The sequence below is a fragment of the Porites lutea genome, chromosome 1 (assembly GCF_958299795.1).
Source record: "Porites lutea chromosome 1, jaPorLute2.1, whole genome shotgun sequence".
NCBI lineage: Eukaryota > Metazoa > Cnidaria > Anthozoa > Scleractinia > Poritidae > Porites > Porites lutea.
This window is the reverse complement of record NC_133201.1, coordinates 3288541-3313238: the sequence shown is the minus strand read 5'-3', so window position 1 is coordinate 3313238 and position 24698 is coordinate 3288541. Positions and strand designations below refer to the sequence as shown.

At 38.2% G+C, this 24698-nt stretch overlaps 3 non-coding genes across 3 annotated transcripts; 2 read left to right on the top strand and 1 right to left on the bottom strand.

The window, feature by feature from the left end:
• Nucleotides 1-871: 871 nt before the first annotated feature.
• On the bottom strand, nt 872-1040 carry LOC140924268 (U1 spliceosomal RNA). Its single transcript, XR_012164228.1, has one exon. It is a non-coding gene; the product is annotated as a U1 spliceosomal RNA (small nuclear RNA).
• A 4366-nt stretch (nt 1041-5406) lies between these two features.
• Nucleotides 5407-5575, top strand: LOC140924200 (U1 spliceosomal RNA). Its single transcript, XR_012164208.1, has one exon. It is a non-coding gene; the product is annotated as a U1 spliceosomal RNA (small nuclear RNA).
• Nucleotides 5576-10720: 5145 nt separating this feature from the next.
• LOC140924214 (U1 spliceosomal RNA) lies at nt 10721-10892 on the top strand. Its single transcript, XR_012164212.1, has one exon. It is a non-coding gene; the product is annotated as a U1 spliceosomal RNA (small nuclear RNA).
• Nucleotides 10893-24698: the final 13806 nt, after the last annotated feature.

The window sequence follows — 24698 nt, the reverse complement described above, 5'->3', positions numbered from 1 at the left end:
TGATGATATTAAGCACCAGGTATTTTTTGTCACGAAAAGGTTTATGATACTCAACTTTTTTCTGTCCTGATCACGACGTGTGGTTTCATGCGGTTCTCAGTGTTATGAAGAAAAAAATAAAAAACTGACTAAACTTTTAAAAAGTATCGAAGATGTATGTTACAGTGCTATAATCTTTGTTGGCCTCAGGCATGCGATAATTGATTTCCCTACTTATTGCATCTTGTGAGAGTCAACATGTAGCCATTATTATGCAAAGTTATATTCTCATTATGCTTACACACATATTTTTTTTCAAAAAACAAGAAGATTTTCCGCTACAAAATATTGCTGAACAAATACGTACATAGCTAGTTTTTAACGTCAGCTTAATTTTAGCTATTTTTCTCTATAGCTAGGGGCAGAGAGCAACCAAAAGATGATTTTAAAAAAGGAATAGATATATCCACTTCGATAGGGAACTGTTAAAATTATTTTTTACCATGAAAAAGAAAATAAACTGAATAAGGGTGCTAACCAAGATCAACTTTGACTGAAAAAAATATATTTCTTTTACAACTGAGAGCTAAAAAGTAGGCACACTTTTTCACAGAGCTTGTTGGGTGACGGTAGCTCTAATATTTTGACATGTAATCGAGACGTAAGTTATATTTTTCACGGTGAGACATAATGCATTCCATTTATTTTAGGCAGATGGTGCAAGGAAGTTCTGGCGGTAATATACTACTTTCATGGCTAGAACCAAACGCCTTAAACAGAGTGTGTCTCATTTCATAATTTTACACTGGAATAGGAACGGTTTCTGTTTTCTTTGTTCACCTTCTTATCATGGCTCTTTCTCAGTTTGTTTTCTTTCTTTCTTTTTTTTTTGTAGGGCCACGAGCGCGAACGCAGGTCTGCCCAACTATCAAAAATTTCACACCGCGCCACCCCGCACACGCGTGGGAAACGCGCAAGGTTCAGCCCTCTGAGTGCAATGAAGGCCTCGCCTCGGGAGCACTGCCTTCGTGATCACAGGTGCTCCAGTGCATTGTAAGTATGACAGATCAGGCTAAATCGCGCTTTTATACCCATCCTTCTGTCCAGAAGCTATTGTTTTATACGGCAATTAGATGACGTTAAATTTGTCATTCAGGTAAAAACGCAATCGAAATGATCATTTGTTGTTAGCACGAATTTGAATACGCGCACGAGCTTCGAGAGTCAATTACAAGGTTATTAGTCATCCGTTGACGGTTGCCTGTTGGTCAAGATTTTTATCTCTTTTTTGATGAAACTCAACGGAAGCCATTCCTGATACTCAAAAGCAATTTGAGAGCGCCTCTTTATTTCAAATAAATGTCGGGCTATCCTAGGGTATATTGAAAAGAAGTTTGCCCGATTAGTGCCCAGCTGGAAGATTTGATACTCAAATAAAGCTGTTCTTATCATAGTTAAAAAGGCAGATTTTAACAATCTGTTCGCAGATGCTCTTTTGTTAACAATGTTCTCTTTTTTAATACAAGCAAACAATTAATCTTGGCAGCCTTACTACGTTCTTTATCGGGGTTTTATAGCATGCCCCACCGGGAAAGATCTATTCGCTGTGGCCGTATGGGTTTTTATCATGACGCTGTTAAAGTCAATAAAGCTGCTGCAAGGGATAAATTATTTTCACTTGTAATGGAATACTATATGCAAGTTTATTTCTAGGATTATAATCACTCAAACTGTAAATAAATAGTTTGAAAACCATCTTGATAATTACAGTCGGCATTAGGTCGTTTTTATCTCCGGCTACCCGGTCATAATTGACACATGATATTGTTAAAGCAGATGGAAGAGAGAAAATACTGCACTCAGCTGAGCAGGTTAGATACAGAAAACTTTCTATTGGACTGAAGAGTTAGATAAAACCGTGCCGAGGACTAAAAATTACTCAGACTTTCTTTTTACTCTTCAACCTTGTTCGTCAGGGCACCAGCTTGGTATCCCTTCCTTTTGTTAAGCAGTTCTCTGTATGCTCGCTTTTTTACAATGAACATTTATTTGCCTTTATTGTATTACAAATGAGTTTTCCTTTTGGGCACGAAGTTCATTTAGTCAAGTATATGTCAAAATCAATCGTGTTGTGCGCATTTATTTCCAACGGGTTTTCAATTCAGAAATAGCCACGCGCAATATTACTTGCCATAGCGGGAAAAAATCTCCTAATTCTGTAGCATTATATTGAAGGCAACAAATTTCATTGTATGCCTTTCACCTTCAACATTGTGTGCAAGGGTGGGAAGCATACAACATTCATATTTAACACATCAAGTTTTTAATTGCCGGTCACAAACATTGGTGGTCGTACCAGCTTAGTAACAGTTCAGCAAAATTCGCTTCATGGCTGCTCGAAATGTTGGAGCTTGTAGGTGGTCACGTCCAATAGAACAAACTATTTTACGCAATATTAAATGCAAGAAACATAGCGGGCACTTTACACTCTCTTCCGCTCATTCCCTAAATAGCTCCTGTAATTAAAGTGTTTAAATATAAAAAGGGTGTGGCCAGCTTTCTCTTCACCTCCGTACCCCTTTGGTCATAATTCCCATAAGTCTTCCCACCTTGATGAGAGTAAAACCACGTACTGTCAATCAAAGTGAAAAGCTACTATATGATTTACATTCTTTAAGGGAAAGAAACAGACTAGGGTAAACCTTCGTTGTTAACGCTATTTTCCATGAAAAGTGTATTCTACAGTTTGGATCTGACATAAATCAATTTTACCTGATAACCATCTGGCTTAGCATTTGCATTAATCACCATGATTTGTTTTTTGCCTTACAATGAAATAAAATACTCACTAACCATCTAGACCATAATAAAATTGATCGTTATAAAAGGTTCAGCTGCCAACATTTAATAAAAGCCTTTTTGTGTTAGAGCAAGTGTTAAGATTCATTTGTTTTACGCTAAAACCCATTCACGTTCAGTTGTATTCACCATACAGTGACCATAATTTAGACTGGAGTTCTTATAAAGTGTAGGTTTTATGAAGCTCGATAGGGAATAATTTGTTCGGTTTGCATGCAGAAATTCCTGTCCGCGTGGTGCCCAAGTAGAGAACAAGAAATGAAAGATGACCGGCGACAAAAGCAAAAATGTAATTTGGGCCCTTCTGCTTTCTATTTACAACTACATTTCAGCAGAATTATCACAATAATCAGCTCGTGGTAACGCCAAACGAAATGGTCAGCCTTTATTGCCGTTATTGCCTACTGAACGACCCAACGCCATTTTTGGTTGGCTTGTCTCTAGTACTAGGATCTTCCTATCGAAGGCGGCAGTTACATTGTGTTAGGATCTTCCTAGTGCTAGAATCTAGCTTTCTACCTCTCAGCTAGGAATCTTAGTACAAGGGACAATTGCAACCATTTGGTTGTAAACTGAATAGAGAAAACATGTGGTGTTAGGATGATCCGCCTTCTAGGATTTCCCCTCATGCGAGCAGTCCCCAAGAGTACTGTCCATAGTAAAGCGGTAGGGTATTATAGAGGTAGGGATATCGATTGTATGAAGTTTGGCTCTTGACTGGGTTCAACAAGAATACTAACTGTAATAGGAAGGTAGGAAATGTATGAAGTTTGATATCTTTGGGACCATTTGGCAATAGAACGTTCCTTAAAAGAAAGTTGTCTGTATTGGGGAGCTGTCCACAAGGAAAGGCTCGACGGCTGTATTATTATGCCCTCATGACTGACGTTTGGATTGACGTGAATAAATGTAGGTTTCATCCCTGAAGATCTTACATCAGTAGCCAATAGTTGGTAAGGATTAGTAGCCAGTAGTTGGTAAGTAGTTGGTAAGTTCTGTCATGTTGACTAACAGCGCCGGATCCTTGACTCCGAATCGAATACACCGTCTCTTTGCCGGACGGCTCTTCTCCTTGTCTGTATAGTAGCACATTAAATATATAAGTCATTTGAACTCAAGCTACCAATTTGCTCTGTATAGAGTACGTCACAAATGACAGAGCTGGACCTATTTTGAGTGAATTCCAAGTACAAAGTTAACTTGTAATCAGTAAAACAAACTATATATTAGTATTTCGCCCAATGTAAGGTAATTCAAGACAGTCTTGGATTCTGGATTCCATACCGTGGATTCCAGATTCCAGGTGCTGGATTCCTGATTTTATGTCAGTAGAACTAAGATTCTGCCAGATTCCTTGTCGGTGGAACTTGCATTCCATTCCGGATTCCAATCGTTAACGGGACCCCGGATTCCAAAGCTCAGGATTTTGGATTCCTCAAGCAAACATACTTTCTTAGATTCAGAAACCCGGATTACCTTTCATGGAGCGAATTATTTTTCACAAATGCTATCATGTCTATATTTTTTAAATTTTATACTGATTGTGTTTATGGTTGAGCGAAACTAATAAAGCCGGAGCTCAAACCTTCTGTTGAACTGATTCCTTCTATTTTCAGTGATTCGGTGATGACATTTACTTTACAGTGAAATTTATGTTACATCAATTTTATTTTCCCTCGAATTATATTTCTGTGAATTTTTATTGAAGCGGCAACTTCATCAGTTCCTGATTTCGAGCATCTCAATAATATTAGGAATCTTTTTTTTAGCCCAGCCCTCTGAATCTGAAGTTTCATGCATTTATTTTTGAAAAACAAACACTTGAACACAAAACCATATTGATTAATCGAGATGACACTCACAGTGTCTATTAGAAGTCGCCAGCTTAAATCATGAGCCTTGTGCTTAAGAGGCCAAGGATAGAAAAACCGCTCTTTAATAATTAAATTTCTTTATGCTAAGAAGTATTCTTTGATTTATAAAAGCTGTGTGTGGGCTAAGTTCGATGTTTGTTTGGTGAACTTGGCTTTATACTGAAATAAAGCAGAAAACTGAAGCTAAAAATAAACTGTTGTTCACGTGCTCATCCCATACAGAGCTATAGAAATTTATTCAATAGTACGTTGTGTTAAGTTATCAGCGCTTCAAAGATAACTTAATTATTTTAGAAAAACAACGCATCAGGGCGCACTGAATAAAGGATCTTGGGCTATTTTAATTTCTAGGTTAAATCTGATCTCACTAGTTTTACCCCCATTACGATGGGTTTGGAACGCCGAACTAGGGTGTTCAGTTTAAAACATATATAAAGTCAAGAAGAGTATATAGTCAAGAAGGAGAAGGAATGAGATAATTATATACTTACCTAGTAACAAGTTCTCTTCAAGACCCCTTGGCGTGCTTCATTCTCTAAAGTCATGCAGCTGTCAGAATCATCACGCGCTTTCGCAGCACAATGGCGCGAATAAGGCCTCTGATTGGCTAATGCATGATCTGACTCATGCGCTTTCCCGCCTTCCTCAAGCGCACTGCCATGTATAAAAGGCGGGAAAGATCGCGCGTTCCTTCATACTAACAATGCACTGGAGGAACTGTGATCAAGAAGGCAGTTCTCCCAGGATGGGCCTTTTCCTGCACTTTAATTTGAGAGGGCCCATTTCTGCGTGGAGCCCCACTGAGGGTACACGGTGCATAATTTTTGATAGTGGGTGAACCTGCGTCCGCGCTCGTTCGCCTTAATGAACTTAAAAAAGAAGTCAAACGCTTTGCTAACTTTTTGGTCACTCCTGTAAACGTTATTTTTTAAATTTTCTCCACTTCTTTTAGACAAAGCCAATCACATATTTTTGTTTCATTCTTGATAGGCCGTTATTGAATTTTTTCTCAATCTATTAAATTATGACAAAGTTAACAAAATCTTGTACGTCAAGCACCATCTCGCTAGTGACACCGAGTCAAGCTTTTCACGCCTACGAGAATGTACACACTTATAAAGGTTTAAGTAGCCTCCTCAAATTCACAACACTCTCTTAAGCTTGTCCTTTTTTTTCAACTATACTTGCAGCGCATTTCAACTAAGATCCAAAATTAAATTTTCAAAAGGAAGCTTGTATACAGTAATATCAGATTCGAAAATTGAAATATCACAACACCAAATCTATTCCCTTTAAGTATCCAAAAGAATTGTTGCACTTTGAATCTTGGTTAAGCTGCACCTCTAATAGGCTCTATTCGGCTCTTTCATCAAATATTCTTCGTTATAAAAACACTTTTCTAAGTCTTTTAAGTCAGGCAAAACGATGTCAACAAAAATTTTTTAATGAGGTGTATAAATTTACTCAGAATGCTATTCCTTTGAGCACCTACTATTCAATCACTGTAGGGAAAAACAAGTATTTTGTATAGACTATTGATGCCAGGCTTTGGTTTAGATTATTCGTTTGTGAATAATGCCGGACACTTCAAACTGATGCACTCTTCTTAACAAGGTCAATATATGACAAAAAAAGGATGATCATAGTCAGTTCTTTAATGATGCATGGCTTGACGTGAAACACCGAGACTATTCAAATGTTTTTTTTTTTTTTGTTCCGATGAAAATTCAACATTTAAAGAGGTATTTTTGGAGAAAAAATATTGTTTTTCTTAAAAGCATCACTTTAGGTATGAATTAATAATTCTGGCAAAATAAAAAAAAAAGTACTGCAACTTAAGATGTCGGTTTTTTATTATAGACCCTAAGTCATTGCAACTTAAAACATTTATTTTAAACATTTTCACAAAATTTAACTGGGGGCCATTTTTGCTCTTTAAATTTTTTGGTCAGGTGTCACGAACAAAGCCTTCAAACTAGACTTTGACGTTAAATCTAAATATGGCTGAAGAACTAAAGTACATTTAGTCAAAATAATTACTTGAAATCATCTTCCTCAGTAAAAGACTTGAATCGAGCGACTTTGACGCATCTGTATAATTAATGAACTGAAAAATATATTAGCTGAAATTATTGAAGAAAACTGAAATAACAAAGGCTGTAACTTTAAAAAGTGATCCTATTCCTAGATTAATATGTTTGACAACTGGAACAAAGATGTTAAACCATTGCGAGGTTTTTAAGGTTTTTGAAGGAAGCTATGAGTCAGAATGGTCTCCGCAACTTGTTTTATGAATGTTTTATTGTAGGCGAGAATCCCTTTAACACTTTTGATTGCACTGGCCGACAATTAATAAACTTTTTTGACGTGTTAAAAATGAAAACAAACTAAACCAAGACTTTTCTGGCGCTTTTCACTTGCTTTTCTTCTCTTTTTTTGTTAAGTTCGAGTTTATATTTTTTTTGTCTTCTATAATACTGGTCCTTTTACGGATCGTATAAGGATCGATCAGCATCGGTTGTTCCCTGTTTTTTCCTTTGCGGGTACGCGACCGCCCGTACTGCGATCATTGAAACTCTAAGGTATTATTCCTTTGCTTTGTAAAACAAAAAAAACTTTCCGCTGCACGGTGGCTGCGTCATTCCGTGAGTTAGCAATATAATTTTCCAGTTTTGCCACCATATATAGAAAAGAGAATGGCCTACATGCTGTCAAAACGGTAACATATATACTAAATAAATATTTAATTCAGAATTTCATATGCATGTTGTTCTGAAAGCAATCATCTGGAATTCCATTTCGTCCGCCGTCACCCCACCAAAGAAAAAAAAAAATTTGACCAGGTGAAAATTCTAAGCTCTTCGTTCTGAAAAATATGTACATGGAGCTTTGTTAAATGCAACGAAAACTTTTTGAATTAACCTGGCTTTCAGTGGAGTGTAGTTATAGCAATATATTTGAATTCATCGCTCCCCGAGAGACTGATGTTTGTATGTTTCAGTCTACGTACAATTATTTTGTCCTCCAGTACTTCTTCATGATTTTTCAGCGATGCAGGATGATTCTTAACCTTGCATGGGAAAGTAAAAGACTATTTGAGAAATTCTTGTGAATGCTCGCCTTAGTTGGAACGAATTTCAAACACACTTCACAGACATGAAAAGAAGCAACACTAGGGAAAAGAATACAGATCAGATGTTACTGATACTGAGAAGAAAACGTTCGATACTAACAATATTTTATACTAACAAATCGCGCGTAGCTACTAATAAAGCGACCAACACTGAAAACAGGAAAGGAGGATAATAAGATTCATATTAAGCATTACAAGATGAAAAGACGGCAAGAGGAAATAATATATGTTACAGATAAACGAGTAGTTAATTCTGGAGAATAGCAAGCGTTAAAATAGTATGTCTGTCTGTAATAATATTAATTTTGTCGATGAGTAAAATTAAAATCTGTACAATAGTAACAAAATGAGGTGATCCGTCGACTTCGGCTACTTGTTTCCTTCTTTGACTGAATTTTTCGGGAAAATGATTCCTTCGTGCGAGGTAAATGCCAATCCTGTAATAAAACAACGAGTTTTGTCCCTGCTGGGGTTGCTTAAGAACCACTGCTGATTTCTTATGTTTTTAAATACAAAGAGGGCTGTCATCAGTAACAAGAGAAGCCGCCCTTTTTTCTTTTTTTTTAACCTCATTGGTTGACTTATGACAAGTGATTGGCAGCTTGTCAATCGGACATCGCTTTCATATTTTTTTCACGAAACTTATGTTGGTTCCTTCGATCAGTATAAATTTATTCCTAACTGGCTATTCTTCCAGGCTGGTGGAACAAGAAAAGACACACAGATGATTGATTGTGCCTCTCCAAATTAGTTCTTTAGGTTTTTCTTTAACAAATAGAATTTTGTTCGATGAGGATTTAAAAAAAGGCATTATTTAGACCTCTTTGTTTTTAAGCTGTCTTCGATAATACTAGATTATAAGATAGGCAAACGATAAGAAAAAAAGATGAGAACTTCTAAAGATCAGAAATATTTGAGAGATTCACCGCGACGGTTTTGTTCAATTTGTGAAGGAAAGTTTTTAAGATTTGCATATTTAATAGGTGAATTTGAAAACCTGTTAACGGCCGGTGAAGAAAAGTATTAAACCCTTTTTTGTCAACGCTTTTAAAAAAGCGTTGATTGTTTTTATCTACATGGAACCGGTTAAGTTTAAAATGCCTAACAGAATTATAGCAACAATATCCTTGGAAAGTAAAAACGTTGTCTCTCTGTTACTGGCCTAATTGTATAGACCTGCGCATGGGCAGTAGAATATTTGAAACAGGTGTGCACATCACACCCGCTGACTAATAAGCTTAGCTCGCAGTCGTCATGCATTTAGCGAGGTGCCAAGACTCGTCAAACATAATTTATTGAAGTCAATTTTACTAATGGAAGTTTGGAAATGACTTTGAGGGCACTTGACGCTTTTTAATATTTTATTATTTCACGAGCAAACAATATGTTTGGCAGATGAGAATTTCTGTATGAAAGCTGTTTTTGTTTTAAAAAGAATAAATTTGACCAGAGTGAAAGCACATAAGGAAATGAATAGACTCTTTTTCTTGTAAAGAAAGAAACTTTAAGTTCATTTTAGTTAACAAAGAATAGCTTACGATAAGAATAATTCTTACAATTCTTCAGTATTCTGATAATAGATAGCAGTTTTACTTTAAGTCTTAAGGCACTCTGCGCGAAAAAGGAAATATATTGAAAATAACAAAAAATAATAATAATAATAAAAACCGACTCAACATGTCTTCTGTTTGCCATATATGCCGGGTGCTAAAAGAGAATCTTTCCATTTAGTCATTTTAGACAATGTGTCAATTTCACTCTAATTCTGCTCTGACTTGCACTTTCGAGAAATTTTCTACTCCTGTTAACACCACTATTTCAAAGGCTTTTCAGTTCCTCGTAAAAAGCAGGAGTTTTATTTCTATAAACGAAGAGCCATATAGGTGCTTTGAGAGACTCCAGTGGCTTAATGCAAATAAAAACAATAACATTTTTGTCTAGCCGAAACTTTGTCTTGTAGAATCAATAGAAAGTCAGATGAATTCACTCCATCCGACCGAGATTGTAAAACACAAGGCCATATAGTCATTTGTATTACCTTGAAACAGTTCTGTTTTATTTGAAGCCCTGATATCACCGCATATCCTCCCTAATTGCTTTTTGTTTGCGTTCAGTTAAGATAGTTAAGAGAACCTGAACATTCATCAGTGGAAATTGCAACCCTGTTGACTGAGTGATGTTGTTATCATGATGTGCTGAATATGTTTTACTAAAACCTTTAGGAGAAATTACTCGTTTATAACCTCTAGTATTGCACTTGACGGACGGAAAACCTGTGCATGAAAGGCGGGCTTCACGACTAATATAACTTTGAGCAATGATTACGATGTGGCATTTAACATTAACTCGTATGACTAATTTTTACCCAATGTTCTCGATTTCAGAGAAGAACATGGCTGTAAAGCTTATTAAGAGGCCAGGGTGGTTTGTACGAACGTTAGTATAAGTAACTGAAAACAAGTTTACCACCGATGCTTGCGCTTGTAGGCATAATAATGGTTACTTTACTCAAGTTGTGCTGACAGGAAGGCTTAAGCCTAATTCACCCAGAACACCAAACTGCTACACGATACTAAAAAATATTTCTTCCTATCCGTTTGGTCTGATACTTGTGATTGGCTCGATTTTAATACAAACTTCACATGTGGATGTCATTCTATAAAAGCGGTAAACTTTCAGAGTAGTGAAAGACGCAAGCCATGCCTCGAACATCTACTGCACGCATGCCCAAATACTTTGCATTTCAAGCCTGCGCATTAGAAGTTCGGGGCCGAATTGGACAGTTTTAAGATGATATTGAGGAAAACAAATGGGCATCCCATATTACCAGTTACCGCAATGGGCTATAAAAGGAGAGAAACCGAGAAGTCTTGCCATACTTACAATGCACTGGAGCTACTGTGATCACGAAGGCAGTTCTCCCGGAGCAAAGCCACCACACAGCACACAAACGGGCTAAGCTCTGCGCGTTTCCCACGCATGTGCGGGGTGATGCGGTGTACAATTTTTGTTAGTTGGGCAGACCTGCGTTCGCGCTCGTAGCCCTTCAAGGCAAAAACGAAAGTAGAAGATAAAACGCGCAACGCGTCTGCTTCGTATCCTTGCAATATTCTCTCTTTAGGTGAATGCGCCAAAAGCCAAGACGTTCGCACAATACATTTTGGTCTCAGTCATCAATAAGAATTTGAAGCGCAGAAACAAACCTTTACAGCATTGTTCCTTTCCCTTTTAGCTTGTTTATCAAAGCAATCGAGGAAAATATTGAGATTTAGGAGGAAGATAGCTAGTTAATGAATTTAGATAGGACCGGGTGTAGAGGAAAGATTTTAATGAAACATCGAACTTCATGATGATAAGAATAGCTTTCGTTACAAGCTTGATGTGACATTTTCTTCGTAGGACAGGTCCAGTAGTATTAGCGAGAGGATATTTCTTCTTGCGAGTTCCCCCATTGCCAACTGAATTTCATGGTCGGCGCGGTTTCGGAGGACAGGTGCTATGTCTCATGCGCGCCGCTAGTTTTGCCGTTATATATGTTTCTCGCTCTTGAGATAACATCGGGAAATCAAACCAAATCTTCATCTAAAGCAGATCTGGTCTATCGGCGTTAGTAATACAAATGTTGGCAATAGCAAAACCCTTGTAGGTATTTCTTGTAAGAATTCAAAACAAGCGCTGGTGCTGATTACTGATTCCGCCTCGAGTAATCAGCCCAATATCTTGACTTCTCTCGCAGTCCCAGTTCTAATTCAAAACATCCGTTGGTCTAAATTTTGCTTTCTTTATTAATCAAGCCATTTAGAATCCGATTGGAGTTTTGTTGAGGCTTTAGAGCTTGTTAACTACTTCAGGTTCAAGATTAATCCACGGGAAGAAGAAAAATACTTTGCATTAATTAGGTTTTAACTGCATACTAATTTACAGTAATTATTGCTCATGGAAAGAAATACTGACGCCTATCTGATTAACGGCAAAACCATTAGGTTTTGTTTTTTAGCATAAAGCATCTTATTGATTTCTTAGTCAAATAACAAGCACAAAAAAACCTAGAAGTTTGGGTTTGGGCTTCGTCTATAACTTATTAAATTTATGTTTGTGGTATATATACTCTTTTTAGTTATCCACTAGTACCGCTGTATTTATTTACATAAAGGCGCAAAATATCTTTGGCAAGTTGGCATAGTCGGACATTTATGGCGGAAAAGGGTAATTTAAAACGACCAAAACTTCATCACCTCATTTTGGGAATTGAAGGTTGTCATAGTACGTTAAGACTTTAAATAAATATAAGAACTGCTTTTATGAATAAAGGCTCATTTTCTTTTCTGCGAGCGTTAATATTAAAAATCCTTTTGACAGCAAATTGCCTTTGATAGATGAATGACCACAAAACCGCAATAAGTAAATTCTTAACCGATTCAAATTCTGAAAGAGTCGCACATATTCAAGTAACTCAAAGACAATGATTTCCTGCGAGAGTCCTCTATTCTCCTCGTCTAAGTTTATCATAAGTGATCCTTGCAGAACACTAGCTCGCTGCTTGCAAGTCAAGTGACAGATGTTTCCCAATAGGAGACAAGAACAAAGCAAAATGATAGATGTGGTTCTCTCGTTTCTCCAAGTTTATTTTCAAGCGTTCCTGTCGAATCACTCATTGTTTTGTTTTCGGTTGTTGTTTCTCTTTTCATCACTTTTAATTTTTTCAGACCTTATCAGTGAGAAGGTTTCCATTAAAAAATGGAGTAAAATGAAGACTAAAAATTCTGATCACCTAATCAGCAGAACTTTTTTATTTTTCAGTCTCCTCCACATTCGTGCATTAGTAGTTACAAATCTTATGGCAAATTCGCGACTTCATGCAAGAAAGACAAAACAAGCTTTTATTGTCAGCTGGGGGCCATCTCGAGGTCGATGATCGATGATCATCCGGATCCATGACTGAGTCTGCACAAACAGCAGATCCTACCACTCAACTGACGTGTAAAAGTGCGGAAGAAATAGGCAAGAATGCCCGGGGAAGGGGTGGGGGCCTACTCAACAAAGTGTGGAGAGGCTCCGCTCCGAGGTTTGCTGTATCAGTACCCTTTTACCGTGAATCCTCTATCACTTCTTCATAAAGAACTATAACACAAAGCCCCGGGAAAAGCTCAAGTACAAGAAGTTGGAGTTCCAGTTGGTGAATAAACCACCCCGCATCAGAACACACGAACTTTCACAGTGTCGTTATTAATTAATACAGTCTATCATTTATTAGTGAAGAATAAACTTTCTTCCCCTGAAAGGAGGGGGGGGGGGGGGGGGAGGTTCTTAATAGAAGATTTAGGGTACATACCATTTTGACAGAAAAGGTCCCCCTTTCGTACACCTTCCATTTACACATTTGCAAAATGGTGTCCTCCTGTCGCTTAAACGGGAAATTATTTCGTGTAACGTTTAATAGCGGAGCTCTCGCGCGAAGCGCGCGCAGGGGAACACCATGGGTAAGAAAATGAAGTAATCTACCCATCCGAGAAACTTTTTTAATCACGTGACCGTACGCCTAACCGTCCGTCCGTACCACAGGCAAACCAATGTAAAAAAACTCAATCAACAGGTATGGCAACCCAAATGCAACTCCAGGTTATTTTGGCGGGAAATCGCATTGCCACCGGTGTCTTGTAAAGCAGAGACAACTAAAGAGTCAATAAAGACGAAAACGGAAAGCGGAAATTGTTTCTGTTTTCGTGTTGTCTAAAATATTAAGCTTAGGTTAATTGTCATGTTCACAAATTTGGAATATAGAGCAAGAGAAAGACAGAGAAAAAGAGAAAGTGGACGGCAGGCCAGCGAAGCTCAACGAGAAAAAGGACAAAAGAGATCTAGAGGGTCAGAGATAAAAAAAAAAAGGAGACCTTTTTTTTTTGGAAGAACAACATGGAAATTTTTTAGCGCTGGTGACAAAATGAGAAATGCTAGCGGCCATCAATCAAATGCAATTTGAAAATGAGCGGCAGCGAGAAAAAGTGAACTAGAACACGTACTACATTTCCTCTTGGTGGGGGTGTCCCGCCCTGTTCTTCCAATCTGACCCGATTTCAGACCAAAAAGAGTGTTATTCTCCGCACCCGTTTTCAGACCAGACCTCTAAAATCCATACTCGTTTTCTGAGACCTGGCCTTTAGGCAGAAATTATGTTATGATTACTTAGATTGGAGCGCAAACAAACAAATTCTTCAAATCCACTTCGAATTCGCATATTTCTGTTTCTTTCTTACTCATTTGGAATTGAAACGATAAATACGTTCATACACTCCTGTAGTTCCCTCGAAAACCACACCTGCGCCGATTCCAGATCAAAATGGGCAAAGTTTATGCCCGTTTTCAGACCAAAACGGCGCAAAACCCCTCCCGATGGGACGGCATATACCTAAAATATAGCTCATATTAGGGAGTCCCCCCTCCCGCGGCAAAACAACGGCAAAGAAATGTAAAAAGTGTGGTGCTCGCGCAAAGTTGATTTTTTTGCTTCTTAGACCTATCGTTGTTTTTTACCGTTCTCCAGCGCTGCCTTCGCCGCTTAGCATTACACGATTTTATATTTTGTTTGAACGAACTATAAATATTACCGGGATTTTCTCTTTTAGCCCTGGCTAACTGGCTATATATTACTGAGATTATAGTGATACGTCTACAAGGCATATCGAAACACTTTAATTCCTTCTCCTCCATATACTCAATACTCGTGAATCCCTATCCTTGTTATACCACAGGTACCCCAAGCTCACGAGTTAGAATCGTTGTTGTACAAGGGTTTGTATGGAGAATACAGCGATCGTTATTTAAGGGGGAAAAATAGTAATAGAAATATATCAGAATTCTTTATCTTGTCTCCTTGTCTAAATTTATGGTGTTTTCATAGCATTTTTGGCCGTTTCAGGGCGATTCCAGCGAGTTTTAGTTCCGCCGTGGTTCGTTATTTATAAATAATTCAGGAGGGTTGGTTACCTGCAGCTAAGGTCTTGCATATCAATTGAAGGAAATCAGCTATAAATTCAAATGCTTCAATCCTTCTCTAATTACTGCTTTTCTTCATTGAACAAAAGCGAGCGCAGAGCATGAGTTTTAGCTCGCCGAAATAACGACTCTTCCATCGAGGACCGTCGATGATGCTTTGCTTTGCTACGAAGCAACGAAGTTCTGTACACGAGGCCGTTGGAAGTCTGACCAGCCTTAGACTCCAGCCTTGCGGTTGAAGTTACGTCAGTACACACCCTGAACTAGCCCCTTCAGGCGCAGCCTCCCCATATAGATGGAGTGTCCTCCCCCCGGGCAAGAATATTAACTATCCAGTACGTGATCAAATCATAAATATTAGAAAATAATTGTAAAATATTAATAAAGCTTTTGATTGTCTGATAACTGAGGACAGAAGTTTGAGACCATTCGCCGTTTGCATTCCTCTATACCATTTGTGTGCTTGGTCGAAGTAAAAATTTATTTGTCAGAGCACTAATTAAATTAAATTTGTTATCAATATCGTATGGGGGATTTACCAGCATCAAACCTGACTTCACAGCCACAAGTTTAAAAAAAAAACGTTTTTTTTTCACCGCGTAACCTATAAGCATTAGGGAAACCAATTACAATTACAATGGAAACAATTTCAACTTCTAAGATGGGGGAATATCATTTTTTCCAAAAAAGGTCATCGATCACTCCTTAAATTCAGGAGCGCCCAATTAATAGATCTGTTCCTCAAAATATCTGTTTTTCAGGATAATTTTTGGTGGCTGGGAGATTTGGAAAAAAATGATATGTCCTGGGAAGGAAAGGGTTGCTGGGAAATAGTGAAGTCAGTGTGTCTGAGGGGATTTGATGTTTAGAATATAGCTGGTATGTGCTATTCGTCAAACCTCTTTGCCCCCCCCCCCCCCCCAACCCCCCGCCCCTCCTCCTGAAGGGCTGAATTTTGCCCCGTGACCACACCCAAACTGACTAGTAATGTCTGGACATACCTCTGCTGAAAACTTCCAAGTAAGTCAGGTTGCAGGTTGTTGATGCAACTTGCTGGCTGGGAACTCTTCCATCAGTCTTGCTGGGAGTGTAGAACAGATAAATTTTTCCCAGCAATCTCCCAAAATGCTTAAAATGGCTTCAGAAAGCTTTATTCATGCTTTGTTGTTGTTTTTAGGTCTTTTTCTCAAAATTTCCCGTTGGCTGCCCCTGCAAACTACGCCTTCATTACGGGCAGGGGAGTAGCGTTAGCCACCGTTCGCAACCGCTGTGGTCAGAACGTTTTAGAATATCATTCACCCCTTGTAAGGGAATCCAAGACAGCCTTGGATTCTGGCGAGACTGTTCAACGCCGTGAATTCCGTATTTTTTGTAAGTAGAACTTGGATTCCGGATTTCAGGCGCTGTATTCCGGATTCCACAAGAAAAAAATTTCTCTCATTCCGGAATTCGGATTCCTTTACATGGGGTGACCTCATCGTCCGCGTTGATGGATATAGTTAGAGGTACTGTGTCTACCTCTCCTCTAACCTACCCCTCCCCCCTCCTAGATATGTTCGAATCGACTAGAAGTTTCTAAAATCTTCGAAAAATTCAGCTTGAAAAACAGGCTTAACGTTCTTTTATTTTGACACGTACTAAACGGGGGAAAAGGAAGCTTGTATCTGTATGAGTATACTGGTGCCGATCAGTTTAATATCCACTGTTAAAACAAGTAAAAAACAATTTTAAATGACTCATAAATTTTCAATACGAACAAAAAATTGAAAAGTCAATACAGCCAGAGGGTAAGATAAACAAGGGCTACAAAAATAATGTAAACGTTCGAAACTTAATTCACTTGCAGTTCTTTGAACCAATAGGAAACGCCCATTGATTGTGTGTATTTGTGCAGCCGTCTTTAGCTGCCAAAAATGCCAGTCAAAACTGTTTGAAGAATCCCACATACTTGACGTTTTTCATCCGTAGAATATTTTTCTTGCACTTTGTTGCTTGGATACGCTAGGGGATTTTACTAGGTTTTATGGAAAAGCTAAAGTAAAACAACAATTGAAAGTTTCATAGAGGAACAAACCTCTTAAGCAAATGAACACAGGGACTTTAAAATTCAAATTTTGCAAGGTAGGTCGAGTAAGTATCTTTTTATCTTCAAGTGACTTCTAACGCCAGAATCCTTTTAACTGTTCAGTCTAAGCCACAGGAAAATCCCCCTGGTCCTGATAAATGTTCAAAAGTACCGTTGGATAAGCGTTATCTATGAGATAAAACATTTCATTGGAGAGCAACACCCTAATGAGTTATCCGATGAACGGATAAAGATATATTTCTTTCCTGTGGCTAGAATCATCCACAGTAATTATAACCATTAAAAGAGTTAGGAGGACCCACAAGACAACCGAGCGCTCCCTGAATTGAATGCTGATTTTTGCATGCATGGGAAAGGGTACTGTGTGCTTTATGAGGACTTGTTCTGAAAACAAAAAAAAGCGGAAACATCTCCACTGACTGAATTACAAAAAAGAAATAATAAAAAAAATAATAATAAAAAAAAGCATGATTTATCGATCCTCTAAAAACATGGTTGCCCAGGCTGCTATCTATGCAGCTCCTAGATTTCATGTTTATAATACTGTGTTCACCTTAAAGACATTTGTCCTCAATCTTTTGTCATTGCTGGTGTATATTAATTTTTATATACATTTTTAATCTTTTATAAATGTACAGTTTTAGATTCTTAGTTCATTTAACGTCGATACGGTTAGTTTTCAAACTTTTTATGCTGAAAAAAAGCGTGACTTATCGATCCTCTTAAAACCTGGTTGCCCAGGCTGCTATCTATGCAGCTCCTAGATTTCATGTTTATAATACTGTGTTCACCTTAAAGACATTTGTCCTCAATCTTTTGTCATTGCTGATGTATTCTTTCTAGTGTTTAGAATATACAAATGACACGTACTTAACGATTTTAAGTTTCGAAAATAAAATAGCCATTAGTAATAACAATAGTTTTTTCGAAATCGAAACGCAAATCGCTCTTGTGTAAACCCATTATCAAAAGCAAATTTGACCTTGACCAACACATATATTAGAAATGACAGGCTTCATGGAATTAAACGGGTTCCAAAAGATCATAAATAGATGATAGGGTCGAAACCGCCGCCTGGTTAGGTCAGTTGGGAGAGCGCCGGTCTGCCGAGCGGGAGATAGGGCTTTTAGTACAAACAAAATGGTGAGTCGTTCAGTAGCTAATCACGGAAATTTCGTTTGACGTTATCACGAGCTGATTATTGTTATAATTCTGGTAGTTTTTGCATTTTTGTTATTTACTGCCGCCATCTTTAACTCCTTCTCCTCTTGGGCACACGGACCGAAATTTCTGCATGGCTGTAAACCCAACAAAAACTTGTTCCGCCTTCTAGGATCTTCCTAGTACTAGGATCTTCCAGCCCTCCATGTAAACAGCCCTAGGCAAAGGTAAGGTCGCCTTATAAGAAAAGTAATTAAAAGTTATTAATTAAAAGCCTTAGACTTTGCATTTCTTATACTCCATTAGGTATGGCAAACACATGTATGATATTTCACTATGAGTACGCGACTTGAAAACGATAGACGTAACGCGGGAGTAGCACTGAAGCCCTGACTCGTTCCAACCTCTCCTTAGTGGTGATCAGTACTACTCCTTGCCTCGCGCGTTATGCGAAAGCGACTGGGGACGAGTCAGTAACAAGCCGGCTTGATGAGCAGGAAGTCGCGAGTTCCTACGTAACCTGGGGTCAATTTAATAAAACTTTCACACGTGTAATTTACAAGTGTAGCCGTCGTTTTAGAGTCTGAGAACAACAGCTACACTTGCAAATTACGTCGTGAAAAAGTTTTATTAAATTGACCCCTGGCCGATAACCTGCCGGGTACCTGTCAGCAGGAGCCGGCTCCTGCTGTCAGTCATTCTTTAAAACTTACAGAAGTAGCAGGGATCGTGCAAAGATGCTGCCAACCTTGGATTGAGCTGTCTCAGTTCATACAATCGCATTTTCATCATCTGGGCCGTGCTTTCGTCATTATAAGAGAACTTATATTTTTAGTTACTTAATTTGAGTTAACTCGCGGCGTTACAGTACACTCGAAAACTGCGTGCCTACAGTGGACGCAGGCCTCATAGACTACCAGTGCGTTTTTGTTCACGGATGGACTTTGTAAGGAAAGGGGCTGATACAGTGCCCACAGTTATGAGCTTCTGTCAGCTGACTGCGTTGTCGCGCCCTCATATGAGGGATTCCGGAATCCGCAAAATTTTTTGCTGGTGGAATTCGGAATCCTTGGCTTTGGAATCCGGAATACAGCTTAAGGAATCAGGAATGGGAATCCAGAATCCAAATTCTACTGACAAATACTGAGATCCAATACCTGAAATCCGGAATCCACGGCGTGGAATCCAGAATCCAAGACTGTCTTGGATTCCCTTCATTAGTCTGTCGATATTTCAAAATAGAAATCTAATAACGCAACAATTAAATTTCCTACATGTTCACAATAGTTCACGTGATTACGTTTATATAAGCCTTATTGCAAAAATGTCCATTATTTTGGCAGGCGTTAGACCGAATGAAAAACTCAAGAAAAAGTAAACAAAATTTGAAATGAGCACATTTTTATCAGTAAGCTGTAGAGATTTTTTACTATCTGTTATAAGGTAAAGAAAAGAAAAAAAAGTTTAAAAAAGTAAAGCCATTAACCTAAAATTTGCTTGGAATGTCCTCTCGGAAAGATCCATGAGATTTAGTATTATATTGCAACTATTATAATTTTGGTTCGGACCGTTTGGGCATATTTCGTAATATTTTCAGGTCAAGAGTGTGAAAGGCTACTGACATCATTACATTTTGTATTTTGAATGACATTTCAAAAGTTTCGTTTACCCATGAACAGGTGAACAATAAAGAGCGTACAGATGCCATTTAGCTGTTGTCATACATGTAGCTTCAATTCCTGCATGTATTTTGCTGCCACTCCTCCCATATCTATAATCATTCAGGAGTATTTTAAGATTACATCCTGTAACTTGTGGCTAACTAACAATTTAAGAATCTTACAAAAAATACTGATTTTCTGCGTTACAAAAGTTCATCTGGGCAGAGTAAATTATCAAAACTGATCTGAAAAGGTAATTTTTGGTAATATATTGTAATCACTTTGTTTTCTCTTTTATACAGAGTAGTTAGGTAGTTATTCATTGTATTTTTTTACTTTTCCCAAAGCGCTTAGTATAAATGCCATATCTGCATAACCTTATGACCGATCACTTATATATAGTTATCGAAGATACTTAAAATACGAAAAAAAAAACGCACTCAGCGAAAAGCGTAATCAGCCGAGTTTTGTGTGTGTTGACATAGGCAAAATTGAAAATTAATTTTTTCTTTAAGTTAGTAGTTAGAACAGAAATGAGCCGATCTGCAGGAAGTCTGACTATTAAGAGGCTGTCCGCGTAAGAACCGATAAGGCAAATTTCGGTGTATCACAGATTGCCCTGATTTTTTCAGTGGAAGATAACTATCCTATCCCATGAAGAAATATCACATTTATTTGGACCAACTCAATTTTTTCTCTTTTTTACAGGAAGATTTTCTCGGTCACCTAAAACTGGCCCGTTTGCCATCAGAAGTGGTGCGATTTTGCTGAAACTTTAGGGCTCTGTCAAACCTACCTTACATAGCCGAATAAGCTGATTATTTTACACACAAAAGTTTTAACTCTGATTAACAGTGTCAAAGTTTAATGGTTGCATTCTGTGGAAAGTTGGCTGAGATATGATTTTTTTAAAATGACCTTTAATTTACTCAGCGGGAAAAGTAATTTGCATAACTAGAGCTGAACGGTAATTTCGCAAAAGTGGCACCTGACCCAGACTCAAGTCTATGATAAATCAGAAGTACTAAGACCAGTCTACTTCTTAATGCAATAAAGTTTGTGGGCACTCTTCTCTGCGCGCTGTACAAAGTTCCGTTAATGTTACAAAATTCGCCATTTTGACAGCAAAGCTGGAATTGTAACGGTCCGCATTTGATCGACTAATTTCCACAGTTTTCACGTTTCTAGTTATCACCAAATGTCATTCGACCCTTTAAATGTTGGACTTTTGAAAACGTGAGGAGAAAACTTGGTAATCGCTTTTTCTTGTTTTTTTTCCTTGTCGACGATCAGAACGCGACTTCATTCTCCGTGTGCAAATTACCTTAGATGCGTCGTTTCAACAAATTGACAGGAAACATAACTGCTTATATTTCACATTGTTAAGGGAAAAATATCTCTTCTTTCCACGGAAAAACACGACCGATATATGACTTAGAATCCCCTTAGGTCTGTTTCTTTTAAGGGAAGAAGTTTACGCGAATTTTAATTTAATTACTGTGGCTCGTCACGCATTCCCCGAGAGTGGCCGTGTATCGATCAGTTCTTTTATCAGATTACATTTTTTTTGAAGTGATAGTTATTGATAATCATACAATTTAATCACTGTTAATTCCGATTCTTTACTGTGTGGGAAATACCGTGCTGTTGTATTTATTCATTCTACGACCGTTTTAACTGAAGTATCCCCGGGCGCCACCGTGAGGATAGGGTTTAATATGACAGCCCATGGTGTAATACACGACAATTAGCTACAAAGTAGTCACTTGGACACGGCCACTCTTATTCACGAGCACTAGCACAATATTTTCAATTACAGAATTAACAATTAATATTCTGGAAATAGCTCGCAAACAACTTCAGAAATACCGTGCGACACAACACGACCACACCTGCAAAGTCCTTTAATACACATTTCCTAGATCCCTAGCTAACTATAGGCTACCCTACAAACTTTAGGGTGGTTATTAACAGAGCATTGTGTTTATCGCCAATCAACAACATTTCAGTAGAAATGAGGAATGGCATGCAGAAAAAGGCATAGTTATTGTTTACAGTCCGTCTCCTGTTAAATCCCAAAAGTTTTTGCCGGCTGTTAATCGTACTAAATTAAGGATCCCTATGTTCACTCCTGAGCTGATGGAGAAAAACACGTGCAATCTTGTATGAAAGACGAAAGTTTGTCAATTAGGTCTCCTTTTCTTTCCCTGGATTTGAATGTTATTTTAAAGAGACACAAGATTTTGTTAGCATTGCCACGTTGAAATGACTAGGTTGTTCTTCCTTTAACATTACACATAGGTTGAAAACTTCTGGTCAAGGGTGTTGTGGTGTCAATTCAGTCTGTCAATTCTTCAGCGATTTCTGCAACAAGGTTTTGCCTTTCGAACTCCTCGTCTTCTTGCAACAGATCTCTATGGTCAAGTTCAACTTGTATACACTTAGGACTATGTTTATGTGTTGACTCAAACGGGCCTAGATTCCAACATGGGCTGGCAATATGTGAGCACGGAATTGGAACGGGGGTGGGGGGGAACTCCCTATGATGGCCTATACGGGAAGGTTCCGCCCGAAAGGAGTATCTTTTTCCGGCTTCAGGTATATGAAAGGGTGGGCATTTTCCTAGATGAAGTATATAAAAGGGCAAGCGCGCTTATTGCAGCCTTAGCAGCATCTTTGGCGGTTCGTAAAGAAAAAAGAACTAAGTTTAAGAATTTAAGGAAAAAGTAGAAGGACTTAATTTTTCAGAAATTAATATACACGGGAGAAATTTCACCCCCTTAAGTAAAAATGCTTGTAAAAGTAGACGTGGAACAGTGGGGAGAGAGGGTGGATGGTAAAGTAGGTTAAAAATGGAGAGATGAGATGGAGCACGTTGTTCAAGAGGGTATAAATACAAACAAAAAAAAACAGCAATCTGTAGGCATTTTTGAAGACTTAATGAAAACGTTATCAAAACAAGAAAAACAGAGAAATCTTGTCCAATAAACCTCTCCGGCAAATGTGTGGACATGGTTGCTGACTGTTCAATCGTACTCTTCTCGACCCTTCGGCGTCAAGTTTTTCCAAGTTTCTTGCGACGGAAGGAGCAAATCGGCTATATAAGTTGAACCAGGAGCCTGGTTGAACTGAACACTAAGGTACTTTTAAGCCTCACTAATTTTTACAAAACCAGAGACATGTTTTAAACACTGTTTAAGTTCAAAAAAATTATTTTTATTGCAAGAGTGAAATACTTTTCATACACGTGAACGACACCTCGACCACAATTACTCCTACCCTAGTCCACAGGACATCAGGCTTCTTAGAAAATGGCAGGGGCGGGAAAGCCCTGGGGACGAGGTTGAGTCCTGACTCCGTGTAAAAAGTTCTTTCTTTTTTTTCCCATTTATAATGCTCTTCAAACAATCATCAGAAAACTATCTTTTACAACACACGGATTAACCGGTATGTATAGTATTTTAAAGGTAAGAATTGATTAGGGCAAGATACAAGGCTGTCAAAAAAATAGAAATAACAAAAACTATCTTTGCAAGCTCAAATAAACTGGAAACGAACTTCAGAAAACATCGCAAGATAAAATGTTAAATAGAGAAATTAGAATATCTCTGTACGTTAAGAACATTTTTTGCATGAAGAAGAAAAAAGAATGATACTTACGTGATGGAACAAAACTTTGACTTATTTCGCTGGCTAACTGGAAATTTACGACATGTCTTCCTGCCACAGTAGTTATTTTGCCAGTATGTTCCAGAGTGTGACCGGGGTATTGACAAGACCTTAGGCTCGATTTCCGCCGTCTCCCCGTCCGTTGGGTTTCATTTTCCAGAACAACGGCTTACAATCGAGAATCTGAATCGAGCCTAACAAGACCTTGGCGCTCGCAAAAACCTGCCAAGTAGGTGTCTGTGCCTTGGGCAGATTGTCATGTTAGTGTTAGCCCGTGTACCCACTACCCCCCCCCCCCCCCCACTCGGAGAAGGGGCCCCTTCTCCGATTTTTCTTGAGGGGAGGGGGGTCTGTACACAGGCTATTTAGTGTCTGTGCTTTGGGCAGATCGTCATTTCAGTTCCGAATACCCACCAAGCCTGACAGCTGGCTAAGTGCGACGTAATATCACCCATGTACCCTGTGACCAACACATTTTCCTCCACACCCCTACTGGGACCTCACTCAGTCTACGATCTCGAGGAAGAACTGCTTAATGAAATAGCCGAAAAAGCCATTTTTCACAATTGATCTGTTCTTATTTCATTGACATAATTATATTTAAAACTGGCACCTGTTGCATTATAATTCAATCAGATTGAAACCAAAACAAGATTATCGTTGGAATTCGGATGTTATACCCTAACAAAAACTAAAATGATACTCCCTTTTGCGTTTATTCACTGAAAAAAGGAACTATTTTTCCCGTTCCATTCTGCTACCGATATACGCTTTAAAGATCTTTGAATGAAACTGAAATTTACTGCTAATTCAAGATAGTTTGGGGCATTTTTTTTAATCATAGTGCCATGTACAAAGATCTGCCTTCTCCTGATAAGCGAATATCATATTAAAGCTTTCGACGTTAACGCTATTTTTTCAGGCACACAAAAAAGAGTGCCCAAAAATTTTCCTGTGCTGACAAGAGGACTTACCTTGCAAGTGAACTCTTATTTTTTATTATTATCAATAACTATCATTTAAAAAAAAGATAATATTATAGAATTGATCGACACAACGAGATTGTTTTCTAATCGACCATCCCTCTTTAAGAATGCGTGACAGGCCACAATAATTGAATTATTTTAAGCCACGCAAACATATATCATGATATATTATTCAGCTGCTTCTTCCTCGTTTAAAAAAAGAAACAGACCTAAAGGGGATTCTAAGTCATGGTTTGTGTTTTTCTGTGGAAAGGAGAGTTATTTTTCCCCTTAGAAATGTGAAATGTAAGGATTATA